This window comes from Protopterus annectens, chromosome 1.part1 (assembly GCF_019279795.1).
Source record: "Protopterus annectens isolate FY-2018-M chromosome 1.part1, PAN1.0, whole genome shotgun sequence".
Classification (NCBI taxonomy): domain Eukaryota; kingdom Metazoa; phylum Chordata; order Ceratodontiformes; family Protopteridae; genus Protopterus; species Protopterus annectens.
In genome coordinates this window covers 450532741-450550151 of record NC_056726.1, presented here as the reverse complement: position 1 = coordinate 450550151, position 17411 = coordinate 450532741, and positions in this window count along the sequence as shown.

Here is a 17411-nt window from a genome sequence, read left to right as displayed (position 1 = left end):
CAGTGGGAGTAGCAATGCCAATGCAGATGGGCTCTCAAGACAGCGAATGGGGTGAGGTACACCCAGACAGACCTGACACTGTCAAGCAATGTTTCTCAAGGGGCACTTGAAAAACTTGCTTGTGTTCCCCGGGGGGGGGGGGGATGTGATGATTGGGGAGAGATGGGCAAAGGCTGCCAGCCTAGTCAAATAGAATTTGATATATAATTCTGGTATTTGTAAATAAATGTAAAAAAAACAGGCATGTTTCTTGAGTGTAAAAGAATACGGTGAAATATGGAACTGCAAAATATGTGACAACATTGCACTCTACTGGCCCAGTGAAGCATGTTGTGACCCTTTCATGTTAGAATTTGGCTCCAGTGTGTCTGGATGAAGGTTTCATGCCCATTGTTTTAAGGCTAAAGTTTATGACTAGAATTTACATGTGGAAGGTGCTTTATCGCTCTGATTTCTGCTAGAGTGTATATGTGAAATACCTTGCATTGTTGTAAGTTTCTGAGCAGGTGTTAGATTGCTAGATAATGCAGTTTGTGGCCTGAGAACTCAGACCAGGTGTTAAGATGAGGCAATATGAATACTGGAAAAACCTAAGTGTCAAAAATGATGTAATTTGGGAGGGCCTTAGAGAAATGTTTGTTAGTAATGTTTAAATACTATTTCGCACAAGAGATGGAGAGCATTTTGATCTTGGATATCTAACTCAGCACTCTGCCTAAGCTCACATGTAAGTTTTTAGCACTGTGATTTCTTGTAGGAATAGTTAAAGCTAGTAAATATTAATTAGGTATTTTTCTTGGAAATCAGACCTGTCCTCCTGTATTATTTGAAGTTTCTGTGTGATTGCTGAACTATTAGATATCTCTGTGGTGTAGTAGTTTCGTCTTGTGTTTTAATTATTTATTATTAAATATTTTTAAAACCTTCTACCTGTGACTGGTTTGTGTAGAGATAAGTTCTAGAGTAAATTGCACATTTATAGAGGTTAATGTAATAGGCCACTCTAAAGTAAGCCTTGACTGTTAGTCATACTACCATTGGATTATAATATTGCATAGTAATAATTGGACACCCTTTTAAGGGCCTTTTAGTAGCTGATATTATTAGCTGGGTGGTGGCAGGGATTACTACCGTATGGTCTGGGTAAAGGGGCACAGTTGGAGAATCTGTGTCAGCCTTTCCCAGGAGTGTCTGTGAAGTTGCATAAATACTTATCTCAAAGTGTGTGTGTGGTGTGTCAGCTACTTGGTAGGGACACAAAGCACTGGTTGGACAGAGAGGGTACTGGAGGTTTTAGCTTGCACAGCTAGGCTGAGACCTGGACCCTATAGCTGTGCCAGTGGGGAGTCTTATTGGGTACCTGGTGAGCAAGGGAACAACCAGCCCCAGACTGACAGTGATCTCTTTGTGCACTTAAGGGAAATTGTACTTTACTGTGTGTATTAGTTATCCTTTCCTCACTTCTAGGAGATGACCTCCCTGGTGTTAGTGGTGAGAATGGAGGCTCCTTGATTGCTGGGCCAGGGCACGGTCGTCACAGTTTGTCAAATGAGTTGAAAGCACAACTACAAGTAGTGAAAACCTTCTCAGATGATAAAAGAATGTCATTTGGGCTTGAGAAATGTGCAAAAGCAATGTTTAAAGCAGATAAACTGCAGCACCTAGGAATTAAGTCCAAGCTATAAACCAATTTGCTTTTTTCTGTTCTAACTTGAGAGTTTTAGGGTGACTGGCCCCAAAATGATTTGGATCAGTTGGACAGGAAAACAAAAAAAACTCTTCATGCGTATCAAATTATTTATATATATATATATATATATAAACAGTGCAGACCAAGATTATATATTCTTTATTTAGAAGGAAACATGGATCTCCTCAAAACTGATTACACATATCTGCAGTCATTGGACTGCATACATATCTGCTGACCTCACCAGATTCAAACATACTGAAAGTTTTAAGACATTAGGAGAAATCGTCTAAGATGACTTCTCTGCTTAATTTAACAGAAGCATTTCAGTGGCAAGTTGGAATGGAAAGCAAACCAGAAGTAGACGAAAATCAGACAGCAGCAGAATTTGCAAAAACACAAAAGCAAAGGCATAAATATTGTGGCAAGAGCAGACATCTACTGGAACAGCTTCCTGTCGAACAGGATTTGAGCCAGGGATGGTTAAGGAGAAGTGTACTGAAACCAAAAGATGAAGGATTAATAATGGTCTCCCAGGGTAGCAGACTAAGTAAACATTGGTTTACAAAGACCACTGAACATTTGGGAGAATCATGCAAATGCAGGTTCTATAAAGAAAAAAAAACTGGAAAGAATCACACATCTTGTTGCTGGGTGTGATACACTCATGGAAGAGGGCCTGTATACTGAAAGGCACAATAATGTGGCAAAACTGTTGCACTAGGGGTTGTACAAGCACTACAATATTGAAATAGTTGAGAAGCACTTGAAAAAAAATGAACCGCAAAGCACTACAGAGAATGAAGAAGTCTATATCACATGGAGTCACTCATTACTAACAGTCCAATAAATAGATGCGAGAAAACCAAATATAATAAGCCAGGAAAAAAGGCAAAAGTAGCATTGATCATGGAAATTACTACACCCAGTAAAAGAAATGTCTTACATACAGAAAAAAGACACAAAGCCATAAAATACAAGGATTTCCAGGCAGAAATGAGAACTATGTGGAAGAAAGATACCTATACATATTAGTAGAAGCAACAAGTCTAATAAAAAAAAGAAATTGCAGTCATACTTAGATCAACAACCCCCCTTTTTCCCCATTTTTCTACATGGGGTCGGGGTGTCATGCCAACTGTCACCATCTCTCTCTAATCAGTGTCACTCATGCCTGACAGTTGCAGGTCTTCTCTCACACAGTCCATCCACCTCTTTGCTGGATGCTCTTGTTTTCTCTTACATTCATCCTGTCTGCCCCAAATATTCTTCACCAGATTTGTATTTAAACCTAATGGAAGACAGTTGCAATATGGAAGGCATTATTTATGCTCTACAATGCCCATGCAATTTTCTTTTATGTGGGGGAGAGTAAGAGAGCTTTTAAGTTAAAGTTACAGGAGCATGTTAGGGATATTAGAAAACTTTGACTTCAGATCCCCATTGCATTGCATTTTAAATTGTATCATAATAGACACAGGTGGTTTACAAGGTACCATTTTAGAAAATGAGCTTTTTTTAATATGAAGGCAATGTAGGGATTACACAAAATATTTTATATAAAGAATCTATTTTTATTTTCAAGTATGGCACTTCATTGCATTTAGGCTTGAATGCAGAGTGTAACTGGAGATTTTTTAATATAATTTAATTGTGTAATAAGTACATTAACTTGTTTGTATTATTATACATTGTGCTGCTTGATTTGTACTTCTTTACTCCTTGAAGGCTTTTTAATCAAGGAGCTAGAGTCTGTGATTTGTTTCATTAAACTGTTTTTAGACTTCTGCTAGTTTTTTTGTTTTTAATTCTTCACCAAATTGTCTTCTGCTTTTGAGCACATGTCCAAACCGCCATAATCTGTTATCTTTCAACTTTTCTGCAATCGGAGCTACTTTGGCTTCTGCTCTTGTCATTTCTTCACCTGTCTCACAGTGTGTATCCTACTGCCCATCTCAATCTTAGGCACTTCATCTCCATCACCTCTACTTTCCTTAACTGCCCAGGTTTCTGCGCCACACAAGAGTACTGGTTGCACCACTGTTACATCTGACACACTGTGCCAGTTGGCTGCAGCCCCTCTGATTCTAGCTTTGACCTCCTCATTCAGACTTCTCTTCTTCTCCACCACCCCTCCTAGATACTTGAAGCTGTTAACCTGTTCCACTATTTTCCCTTCTATCTCAAATTATCTTCTTCTTCTAAACTCTGCCATTTGCTGCCATTGCAACTGTCTTATCTGTACTCAGTTTCATCCCATGTACCTTCAGTTTTGCATTTCATTTTCCATTCCTTTGCTAAAGTTATTGCTCAGAGTCCGCCTGTAATACCACATCATCTGCATATAGCAACTTAGTTGATCTGTCCCCTTTGACCTGTTTGATAATGTAGTTCATCACCAGTATTAACAGCACTGGGCTCACAGCTAAACCTTGGTGCTTACCCACTCCCACTTGGAACACTCTGTGATACTGAACATTGTTCATACCTGAGTCACTGTGTCTTTGCACATAGCCTAGACAAATTCTACTAATGTTTTGGGGACTTCACACCACCGCACACCATCACAAGTCTGTCCAAATCAGCTTTCTTGGGACCTTGTCATATGCTTTCTCTAAGTCTAGGAATGCCCAGTTGGACTCTTTTCTCATCTATCTGTATCACTGCAAACATCGGGTCAGTTGTGCTGCATCCTGTTCTGAATCCAAACTGCTCATCTCCCATCTTACTTTCTTCTGCTCTGTGCATTAATTTATCAATCACCCTCTCCAGAACTTTCATGCAATGTGACATGAGTTTGATATCACTGTACTGCCCACAGTTGTGAATGTCCCCTTTGTTCTTGAACACTGGCACTAGTATGCTTATTCTCCAATCATCTGGGATATCCCTTTTTCTCCACACAGCTATGAGTACCCTCAGGAGCTATTTCTCCCCTATCTCACCCAGCATCTTTACCATATCTGCTGTGACCTCATCATATTTAGATATTCAACCTATACATACAACTCCATATGAATTGCAGGTGGGCATAGTGTAGGTGCTGTGAACAGCACTTTTGGCTAACACCAAAAACTGAAACAATACCAGTTTCATGAACTTTAATTATACTCTCAAAAAACACTGAACCAACCGGTGAAGCCAAAAAAGACAAACTTGTAACACAACAAGGCAAACACCTCCGACAGTTCCAATTCATTATAAAAAACAGTTCGCTAAGCTTAAGCTAGTCATGAGTAAAACAAAATCCTAGAAAACTATAAAAAATGTTTATTAAGCACTTTTGTCCCTTTCACTTCTGGGGACTTCTTCAGAACAATAAAACTTCCATCTGGAGACTATATATATATATATATATATATATATATATATATATATGTATATATATATACACATACCTAACTACATTCTAATTAATAATTAATCAATTAAGAGGCAGTAATCTAATGGCCTGATTTTTCATGACATATAAAAACATTTTGTTTTTAAAAAATGCCAACCATTTAGACCAGCTAATAAACTGCATGAACATAAAAGAAAAAAATGCATTTGTTTGAACAGTGAAAAATAAAAATAAAATACATAGTAAAAAATATAATGAATCATGGATAAGATATGAACACAATCCATACTATAACTTTCTCACTATGAACTATAATTGTTGTGCCTTCATTTTCAACAGGGGTAGAATAGATACATTTTCATTAATCCCTCATGGGTTAATTGCATTACGTTTCAGTTGCCAAAATAATTCTCGTTTTTCTAACTCTAATTCCCACCAGCCCCCTCTGCTGTTAATAGAGATAATGTCTAAAATGCCAAACCTGAACTTGGTGAACTCTTGACAAATTGCGCTGTTTGTATATGGCAAAATTCACATTTTTCTTTAAGATGGCATACAAATGTTCATAAATCCTGTTTTTTAGAGGTCTCTCAGTTTTCCCTATATAAACATACCAGCGGCTCAAGCAGATAGCTATATAAACAGTACATTTTGTTCTACAATTCCCATTCTTTAACCATATACCAAAGGGAATATTCTGTAATGAAATTGATGAAGCTTCTAAGATATATGGACACTGCTTACAAGAGCCACACTTAGTGGTACCCTTATGGTTCAACTCCTTTAACATTTTGGGGTGTTCAGAAAAAAACTTCAATTTTTTCCCTGTCTTAAAAGCAAATTTTGGGGTTTCCCAAAAAATTTCAACAAGTTCTGGGCTTGTTTTAAAAGCACAGAAACCATATATCACTTGACTGTAAAGCACAAGACTGCTGTGACTTAGCCATAGCAGTTGTTGAAGGTATTGAAACGGAAGATATACCAGTTAGTAAGGTTTTTATATCTGACAGGGAGAGAAATTATCTGGGGATACATGAATAAGAGGGTTATATGTATGTGTGTATGAATCTTGCATGTTACTGCACAGTCAGTCTCCACTCCACCTCTTGGGTAAGGGGCAAATGGACTGAACAGTTGACATTACTTTCATGCTTTGGTGAAAAGTACTTAATCTTTCCAAGTCTAATCCTGATTTGATAGCTCAGCCTTTGGAGGACTAGGAACAACCTTTACTAGAAACTTCTTGTAGTTGTAGTGGACATTAATTACAGTGCATATTTCTGTAGAAAATTGCTTACTTGGGTAAGCCATTTGAAGCCATAGCCTTGTCACTGCAGTCACATTGGTATACTCAGCTACTTGTCACCCATCTATAAAGGACAGGGAGTCTAGGCATGTAGAGTGTGTGTATGTATATATATATATATATATATATATATATATATATATATATATATATATATATATAATTTGCCATCTATGTTTTTAAGTTAGATCTAAAAATACCAAAGAAAGTGCTTTGCTTTACAAAAAGTGGAGTTTTGTTCCAGAGTTTACTATTCTTCAGGAGGGAGATCTGAAATGCCAAGTCTTATTTATGTTGTAATATAAATTTAGGTCCCTTGATCTTGTGTTTATGTTACTACTGGACTTGTGGATATGCAGTTTATCAAGCAGGACTGGGTTGTTTACAGTTTTGCAGGCCACGGACATACACATTGTCATAAGTCTGTGTGATATAAGGGAGAGAGATACGTATTTTAGATGCCCTAGGTAACTTAGAGGTTCATATATAAAGTTTTTTTGTTTTAATGAGGAATCTGTGATTTCCCAAGTTGGGTTAGATGCTTGGATAGGTACAAGACAAAGGGTGCACTGTGCTCTAGTATAAGGATGATGAGGAAGAGTAGAAGAAAATTATGAGCTCTTTGGACTGAGAGGAGAAACCCTTAATAATTAATTGGGTGAGGCAGAAGACTTTCCTAAAGACAATGGATATGTTGTGGTTAAAGGAGAATTTGTTACCATGAAAGTATCTAGCTGTCTAATGGCCAAGTCTATTTTAAGAGGGGTTGCTACTAAGCAGTAAGTGTGCAACAATTCCTGTTTTATAAACTGTATGATTACACATTTTTGGTGTTCAGCTTGAGATCATCATAATCCTTGTCCATGATTATGCATTCTGGCACCCTGCAAATGATGCTGGTAAGGCTGACATGCCTATAGTTATTTAAAGTCCACGATGGGGTCATATTTGTGAAGGGCTACCACTAATGCCCTTCTTCAGGCTTCTAGAACACATCGAGAAGTGAGACTGTGGTTTACCAACTTAAACAGGAGTGTGTTTCACACTAAGAAACAGTCCAGTATTTTGTTAGGGCCCATACACAGCTATTTTCTGCCCTTGAGAGTGACTTTGCTTACTTTTCTGATGTGATTTTGGTGGGCATTATAGACTTTCTTTGTACTGGGAAATTTTGTGGCAACATGGGGAGAGAATGTTATATATCTTCAGGGTTTGAGTGGGTGATGCAACTAGAGATAAGCACAGTGCAATCCTGGGTACTATTTCTGAGACTATTTATAAAATTAGTTTTGCAGGATTTGATCTAAGATTAATTTATTTTGTTAATCAGTTTGAGGTTGATTTTTACCATGGAATCCAAAAGTAGAAAGACACCACACTCTCCGAAAAATGCCCAGATGAATTCTGCTGTTGAATTTCAACTTCCGTATTGTAGCAAACACTTCAACGGTTCAAGAATAGCCAAAGAGATAAACAGGTCCAAGTAAACAATTCTTTTATTCCACAGCACCACCACAAGTAAAACAAAACGGTAAACACAAGCGCTTTCGCCCGTTCGTAACGGGCTTTATCAAGTGTACTGGTTTGTTGTAGAACTCCATATTTAAATAAAACAACCCGGTCATGTGCTTACATTAATTGAATTATCACCATCAATTAATTATATATAAAATATTTAAAAAAACATTTTATAAAATGTACTTCCATAAGTTAAAGTACTTACAATGCTTTAACTAAACTTATAAATGCCCACCATATAACTAATGAAAATAAAACCTAGTTAAGAAATCACATAATATCATAAAAGATTTTTATTTAAAAAAAATTTTTGTCTTTGAATGCAATGCAGACTTATCCAGAATACATTTCACTAAATGAATTACTGGAATAATTCACTATTACTGAAAACTTAAAAAAGCCCTGCTTTAACTTCCTGTGCAGGACTCAATGTTATCAGGTCCCCTATTCTTTGTGTTTTACAGTGTTATCCCCCACATCTTTGTCATTCACTGTCACAAAAATACAACTATGTTGTGACTGTGTGTGAAAAAATATATATCTACATACTCCTACTTCATTTCAACCTATTTCTTTTGGCTCTGAGAATATCACCAATACTAGTCCCCTCATTTAAACCTGGGTGTTTTGTCACATTTAAATTCAGCTGCCAGATGTGTTCCTTAATACCAAGAGCCGTTTCCCAGTCTCCTCCCCTTAAATCTTGCCTTACTTTGTCAATAACAAAAAATTTTAATGACATGTTCTTACAGATCAAGGAGTGCTTATAAAAAGCATTTGTTTCTTTTTTTGTTTTGATATCATTTATGTGCTCATATATTCTACGTTTGAATTGTCTTTCAGTTTTGCCCACATAAAATGATGGGCAAGTCTGACACAAACCTAAATATACCACGCCCGATGAATTACAGTTGTAGTTAGATTTAGCATGGAGAGTTGTTTTACGAGCAACAATACTAACTTGATCTTTGTTGATAAGATATGGACACTGTTTGCATCGGCCACATGAAAAAGTATCTTTTCGTTTGTGTACTAACCCTTGCTGTTTTTCTATTACATTCATATTTTGCTCAAATATTCCTTTCAAATTAATATTTCTTTTTCTAATAAAGGAAATATGTTCTGGAAAAATTTTGTTAAATTCATCTTGTGAAGAAATCATGGGCCATAAATTCTTAAACGTACTCTCAATAAATGTAGCATCTTGCGAATATGTGTATACAAAGCTGCCATTTTTACTAATATTTGCAACTTCCTGCTTTTTGAATGTTGCCAGACCTGTTCCCAATATAGGTTTAAACTCATGTTCTCTTTTATGAAAGATCTCATCCACTATAGCTTGAAATAATGTTAAAGGATACCCCCTACTTGTAAATGCTTCTCTTAAAAATTCAACTTCGCCTAGAAACAAAATACTGCTACTGCACATTCTGGACGCTCTCACAAGCTGTCCTTTAATAATGCCCTTTTTGATGTGCCAAGGATGACCACTATCAAAGTGTAGGTATGCATTGCAGTGTGTTTCTTTTCTGAATATTTGTGAGGTAAAGCCTTTTTGATTTGCTCTTTTTGTTAATTTAATATCCAAGTAGTTTAAACTCTCACAGCTGACATTATATGTGAATTTAAGAAATTTAGTGGTATTTCCCAAATAATCCATGAAATTCAAAAACTGTTGTTCTGTACCTGACCACAAGATACAAATGTCGTCCAAAAACCTCCTATAAAATATAATATACTCTCTCCAACTAGTGGAGTGGATGTGTTCCTTCTCCTATTTATGTAAAACTATGTTTGCATAAGCAGTGGCGCAGGGGGTCCCCATAGCCACCCCGCTCTTCTGCTTATAGAATTCCTCGTTAAAATATATGAAGTTGTTATAAAGCACAATTCTCATAAATTCCAATATTGTATTAACTAAATCACCGTTTAGAGCCAAAAGAAATAGGTTGAAATGAAGTAGGAGTATGTAGATATATATTTTTTCACACACAGTCACAACATAGTTGTATTTTTGTGACAGTGAATGACAAAGATGTGGGGGATAACACTATAAAACACAAAGAATAGGGGACCTGATAACATTGAGTCCTGCACAGGAAGTTAAAGCAGGGCTTTTTTAAGTTTTCAGTAATAGTGAATTATTCCAGTAATTCATTTAGTGAAATGTATTCTGGATAAGTCTGCATTGCATTCAAAGACAAAAAAATTTTTTAAATAAAAATCTTTTATGATATTATGTGATTTCTTAACTAGGTTTTATTTTCATTAGTTATATGGTGGGCATTTATAAGTTTAGTTAAAGCATTGTAAGTACTTTAACTTATGGAAGTACATTTTATAAAATGTTTTTTTAAATATTTTATATATAATTAATTGATGGTGATAATTCAATTAATGTAAGCACATGACCGGGTTGTTTTATTTAAATATGGAGTTCTACAACAAACCAGTACACTTGATAAAGCCTGTTACGAACGGGCGAAAGCGCTTGTGTTTACCGTTTTGTTTTACTTGTGGTGGTGCTGTGGAATAAAATAATTATTTACTTGGACCTGTTTATCTCTTTGGCTATTCTTGAACCGTTGAAGTGTTTGCTACAATACGGAAGTTGAAATTCAACAGCAGAATTCATCTGGGCATTTTTCGGAGAGTGTTGTGTCTTTCTACTTTTGGATTCCGTGGTTTAGTGTTGCTACAGTTTTTCTTCTTGATTTTTACCATGTTAAGATTGTCTTCTTTTTTTTTTCTTCAGTTATGACTTTGTTTTGGCTGTGTTCCAGTGTGTGTGTGGGGGTAAAACATTACTTTTGTGGTGAACAGAAACTCTGTACTAGAGTTGTCATGAAAGTCCACACTATGGACATATGCAGTGGTAATTGATACAGGGTCATTAATGGGTAGGGGACTGTTGAATTGTCTCAAGTTACCAGGAAGCACAAAGAAGATGGCCCTAGAAAAGTCTCTAAAGATAGGTTGGATGGTGACCTGTACTGAGACTGTATAGTGAACATTAAGTTAGGTCATCTGATCTCTCTGATATAGATATGACAAAAGCAAGAATCAGACAGTGGCTCTTTTGGCAAGAACACAATTTGAGTATGTTGATGCCAATACTGGGGAGGATACTATTTGATCAAGGGAATTACATTAATAAAGTCAATGAATCATTGTCTATATTTCTTTATAGAGGTGTGTGTTAATTAATTAATGGAGGGGTAATTTGGGTCAATGAACAAGGACTTTAACACCTCAAACCACTAGGCATATTAACCACTAGGCATATTAGTATAGATGGTGTTATGTGGATGGCAGGATGTGTTATGAGGTGCTACTGTTTACAGATACTACTAAATGTAGCAGTTCAAGGTCATTGTCCTGCATGATCAGTTTACAGGTGGGACTGTTTTTGGATAAAGATGAATATGTCACCACCAGGAGTACTGACTAAACAACCAGTAGGCAGTAAACTACTGGTAAGCAGGGAGTGCTGTCATTGCACTGGAACCAGGTTTCTGTGACAGCAAAAATCTCCTTATTTTCTAGAGTTAGGAAGACCTCAGGGGAAGGAGTTTTCTTATTACGGCTCCTAGCATTCAGCAGCACTACAAAGATGCTTACATATTTATTCAAATTTAGATTTAGTAGGCTGATAGCCTGTGCAGACTCAGAGTGCCTAAAATAGGCATTATGGGTGGGAGGCAATGTCTTAGCCAGTATGTGAAATCTGGGTCTATATTACGACATTGAAAAAGCCATTAACTGAATGGCTTTATAATTGAAAATGCCAGTAATAGAACTCGCTTTTGTGGGGGGCTGTACCCCCTACACCCCCCCGCTAATTATATGTACCAACTCCAAGATCGCACTACAGTGAGGAAAGGGCAAATTTTCTGATCTTCACTGTACCGTGATCTCACAAAACACACTTCTATTACTGGCATTTTTGATTAATGGCTTTTTAGATGCAATAATATAGACCCGTGAAAGGAAAAGAGATGCATACCATCCCTGGTGAAGAAGGAAGGAGTCTCCACTCATACTCCAGACCAACATGCACTCTGGACTCCCTCTGAATGACACCAATAACTAAGCCAATTAAAAAGTCAACCACCTTTTGCCTATATTTTCTTATCATTCTTGGCAACTGTAGGATACTGTTCAAGACTAGTTTTCTTCTAACCTTAGACACAATCAGAGAGCTCTATAAGGTCTCCCTCTTCATAGAGTCTATAATGGTGCATTATAAGCCATTCACATCATCTTGAACAATGATCACATTATATTCATACTACTTAGGATGAAAAGACTTGAAAGCCCTAGTGACATGATGAATTCTAACATCTGAAAGGTAGCTGTTAACCTATATTTGCTCAGCCTTGTGGGTGGTCCATCTGTGTGCCACACTGTGGCATCACCTATAATATACAGACTACCTGGCGAATGGACTAGGACAGCAGCCTGGCCAAATCACTCTGGTGACTCTTGTTTCTGTGGTATGGAATGGGTGTTTGCGTTTTGCTCAAGTTTAGGTTTGACTGTGGTGCGAGTGTTTACAATGCCACACCTAGGGAGGTCTTTATGGTTTTGGAGGTTCATAAGGTCATAGATTAGTACTAGACTAACTGCCCTTGTGGGCCATTTTATGCCTAACCAGTTAATTCATGTGACAATCAAACTCTGCATCTTGTGTCTGTAAGGCAAGTATCTTAACCATTATGCTAACCTCATTCTGATTCTTTTTTAACACAGAAAAGGATGGTTTTATGTCTGTCTTGTGTGTGGGTGTAGTGTTAATATGAGTACTAATAAATAGCTTTTACATGAGGTTTGTGGATGGCCAGTATAATAGTATTTGCACCTCTCACATGTGAGCTCTTTTTGTGATACTAGCAAATGGTTGTCAGTAAGCATATGGCAGTTTTTACACTGTCTCAGATTGCCTGTTGCTTGAAATCTGGCAACAGAAGATGCAAATGAAGACTGAGGAATGACTGCTGATCTAGATATGTCTAGTGGTATACAGTTTGCAATATTATGGAGTTTTTGTGACCCTTAGTCTGTCTGGAAGGGAGTAGCTGTATGCTGATGAATGTTAGGGGGCAATGGAAATACCTGGTGGTATTGCATAAGCACTAGTAGTTCAAGCCTGTGTATTGTATATACATTAGATTGCAGGAATGAAACTGGGGCTCACTTACAATGTGGCACAATTGTAGTCAATAAAACTACATGGACCAGCTGCTCAAAATGGTGCTCTCTCTTCCCCAGATCACTTCTGACAGTACTAGACAGTCGCTATGATACCTGTAAAAGAAACTGATAGTATAAGAGGTAGCTGGTGCCTACCATGCCTGTGGAAACTCCTTGGCTACTTCATTAGTCAGTGCTCCTAAATAGCTACATTCTCTTTATAAAATCTTTTCTAGGTGTTTGTGCAGACTGCTTCTTATGGTGGAGACAACAGACATATCTACTTGAGGGGTGAAATTATTTAAACTACATAGCAAAGATACTAACACCAGAAAAAAAAAAGATGAAAATGGGTATCTGCTTGTTCCCAGTCCTGCAAGTGAAGAGCCCTTAAAATCCCGAGGATCTAGGGGAATAAAAATGAAAATTAGCCAATACCCGCTTGGTACGAGATTGAATCCTAATGGTTTAGTGCCCATGGCAAAGGTTTCCCTGGGTATAAAATGCTGCTTAGCCTTTCTCTTCAGAGAGTTAGCCAGACAAATCTTGTTTCAGGTGGTTAAACGGACAAAATCTCGATGAAGACATAAAAGAAATGAACACTCAGTCCTCATTGTTGGTTTAAAATCCTTTACTGGCAAACAAGCGCTGCTTAGCACACTGAGGAACAGTGCTTCCAGTGTTGTTATTTATTGCTAAAAATATAGGAGTGTACCAAACAAGAACCACTCATTGACAAGGGGAGGCGGGTCTGATGAGGTGTAAACCTTTATTATTGTAATTATACCCATGATGTCATGGTGAGCCTGCCTTGGTGTGCTTGTGGGTTGGGTTCACAAACAGGTTGCAGTCCAGACATGTCCCAGTGATTTCCAATACTTCAAAGTCCCATAGCACAATGGAATTTAAACACCTCAGATTATTTTCCTTGATATCTACCTGACTCCATAGACAGTCCACAGAGAAATTGAAACACTTAAGCTATGCAGTGCTTTTGGTCATCCTTCATCAGATTTGCGGAATTTGAGGAACAGTGCTTCCAGTGTTGTTATTTATTGCTAAAAATATAGGAGTGTACCAAACAAGAACCACTCATTGACAAGGGGAGGCAGGTCTGATGAGGTGTAAACCTTTATTATTGTAATTATACCCATGATGTCATGGTGAGCCTGCCTTGGTGTGCTTGTGGGTTGGGTTCACAAACAGGTTGCAGTCCAGACATGTCCCAGTGATTTCCAATACTTCAAAGTCCCATAGCACAATGGAATTTAAACACCTCAGATTATTTTCCTTGATATCTACCTGACTCCATAGACAGTCCACAGAGAAATTGAAACACTTAAGCTATGCAGTGCTTTTGGTCATCCTTCATCAGATTTGCGGAATTTGAGGAACAGTGCTTCCAGTGTTGTTATTTATTGCTAAAAATATAGGAGTGTACCAAACAAGAACCACTCATTGACAAGGGGAGGCGGGTCTGATGAGGTGTAAACCTTTATTATTGTAATTATACCCATGATGTCATGGTGAGCCTGCCTTGGTGTGCTTGTGGGTTGGGTTCACAAACAGGTTGCAGTCCAGACATGTCCCAGTGATTTCCAATACTTCAAAGTCCCATAGCACAATGGAATTTAAACACCTCAGATTATTTTCCTTGATATCTACCTGACTCCATAGACAGTCCACAGAGAAATTGAAACACTTAAGCTATGCAGTGCTTTTGGTCATCCTTCATCAGATTTGCCAATAAGACCACAGAATATCCAACTGAGAAGCTAATGTGAAAGAGTTAAACAGCAAACCATTCCAAACCAAAAAAGTATTCTTTTTTTTTTGGCTGTTCCCATTAGTGGTCACCACAGTGGATCATCTGTTTCCGTTTCTTCCTGTCCTCTGCATCTTGCTCTGCCACACCAACCACTTGCATGTCCTCTCTCACCACATCCATTAACCTTATCTTAGGCCTTCCTCTTACCTGGCAGCTGCATCCTTAGCATCCTTTTCCCAATATACCCAGCATCCTTCCTCAGCACATCCAAACCAACACAATCTCGCCTCTCTGGCTTTGTCTCCAAGCCGTCTAACCTGAGCTGGCCATTTAATATACTCATTCCTAATCCTGTCCACCCTCTTCATACCCAGTGCAAATCTTAACATCTTTAGCTCTGCCACGTACAGCTCTGACTCCTGCCTTTTTCTCAATGTTAGTCTCCAACCCATATAACACAGCTGGTCTCACTATCCTCTTGTAGACCTTATCTTTCACTCTGACTGGTACCAGTCTGTCACAAATCACTCCTGACACTTTTCTCCACCCACTCCATCCTGCCTGTAGTTTTTCTTCACCTCTCTTCCACACTCACCATTACTCTGAGCTGTTGATCCCAAGTATTTAAACTCATTCACCTTTACCAGCTCTACTCCCTGCATCCTCACAATTCCTCTATCCTCTCTCTCATTCACATACATACATTCTGTCTTAGTCCTGCTGACCTTCATTCCTCTCCTCTCTAAAGCATATCTCCACCTCTCCAGGGTCTCCTCAACCTGGTCCCTACTCTCACTACAGATCACAATATCATCTACACACATCATAGTTCAAGGGACCTCCTGTCTGATCTCATCTGTCAACCTTTCCATCACCACTGCAAATAAGAAAGGGCTCAGAGCTGATCCTTGATGTAATCCCACCTCCACCTCAAACGTATCAGCCACTCCCACCACAGACCTCACCACTGTCACACTACCCTCGTACATATCCTGCACCACTCCTACATACTTCTCTGCCACTCCAGACTTCCTCATACAATACCACAACTCCTCTCTAGGCACCATGTCATATGCTTTCTCTAAGTCCACAAAGACACAATGCAACTCCTTCTGGCCTTCTCTGTACTTCTCCAGCAACACTCTCAGAGCAAACGTTGCATCTGTAGTGCTCTTTCCCGGCATGAAACCATACTGCTGATCAATAATCATCACCTCCCTTCTTAAAAGGCAAATAATTCCAAACTAGAAAATCAACCAGGTCAAAGATGCAACCTAGAATAAAGTAAAATTGATATAAGACCATGTCACTGAGCCACTGCAATTAAAAATCGAGACAACAGACAGCATGTCATTATCAGCAAAATCAAGGAGGCATTACAAACCATAGAAAATCATACACACACACACACACACACACACACACACACACACACACACACACACACACAAACTGCTTCCAGAGGACCAGCAGGTTGATGTTTGGGTCCAACATCCAGTTCTATCAGTGAAGCCTTTTGTGATCCAATTTTTGTAGATTCAGGATGGGATCAGTGACTCTGTAGTATTGAGACCCAGGGGTTTTCAGGCTAGTTACCTGATCTGCCAGCTTAGTTTCCTTTTCTCAAGCTTTTTGTTGATGTTGCCATTGAGAGGGATTTCATCCACTTGATCGAGAACGTGAAAAAGGAACTTATTATGATCTACCAAGTTATGGGCATGCATTGCCAGTGGGTTGGTACAAGCTAAGTACTGTATATCATGGCAGTGTTTGGCAAATTTAGTTTTTAGTTTAACAGTTTTTCCCCACATAAAAGGGTCGGCGTCCGAAGCATTGTGCTCTGTAAACTAACCTCTCTGTATTACAGTTACCAAGGATATGTGAATGAAAGATCTTGTGGTTACTGGGGCAGTAGAAATTGTCCTTGCAGCTCATATATTGGCAGTAGGTGCATGGTAGATCGTTGTATGGAAAAGTTCCTCTATTTGAGAGTGTTGTGTGATGTTGCTTCTTGACAAAGTCTCTGATGCTGCATCCTCTTTTTGGAGTGAATCTTGGCATAGGTGGAAAAAATTTGGCCCAAGTTCCTATTTTTGGTGACGGACTAATTGTTCATTATGGTATTTTTGATTTCTTGATAGTCGAGTGAATAGGTGAGGGTCATGTTCAGCTCCCACTTCTGGTCAGTGATTCTTACAGCGATGCTGTGGAGATCTCTATATGGGTTATGGTCCATGGTCAGTGTCCTAAGGTTACTTTCTTTTTTCTGTCGGATGATAGGTGCCAGGATAACCTTAAGTAGTCTGTTGCTATAGCCCCTTGTGAGAAAGTCTTTCTAATTTGAGGATGTTTTTGGTGAAGTTCTCAATTTCTTTGGAAAATCTAGCAATCTTGAGGCCCTGGGCTTTGACCACATTGCATATGAGTTTATGCGAGTGCATGCTTTTGTAGTGAAGAAGCATGTTGACCCTGGTTGGCTTTCCATAGAGACTGATGGCAAGGGATTTCTTGTCTGGGATTTTAATAATGGTAAGATCTAAAATTTGATTCTGTTCTGGCTCTGTTTGGTGGTGAAGCACAGAAGTTTTTGGAT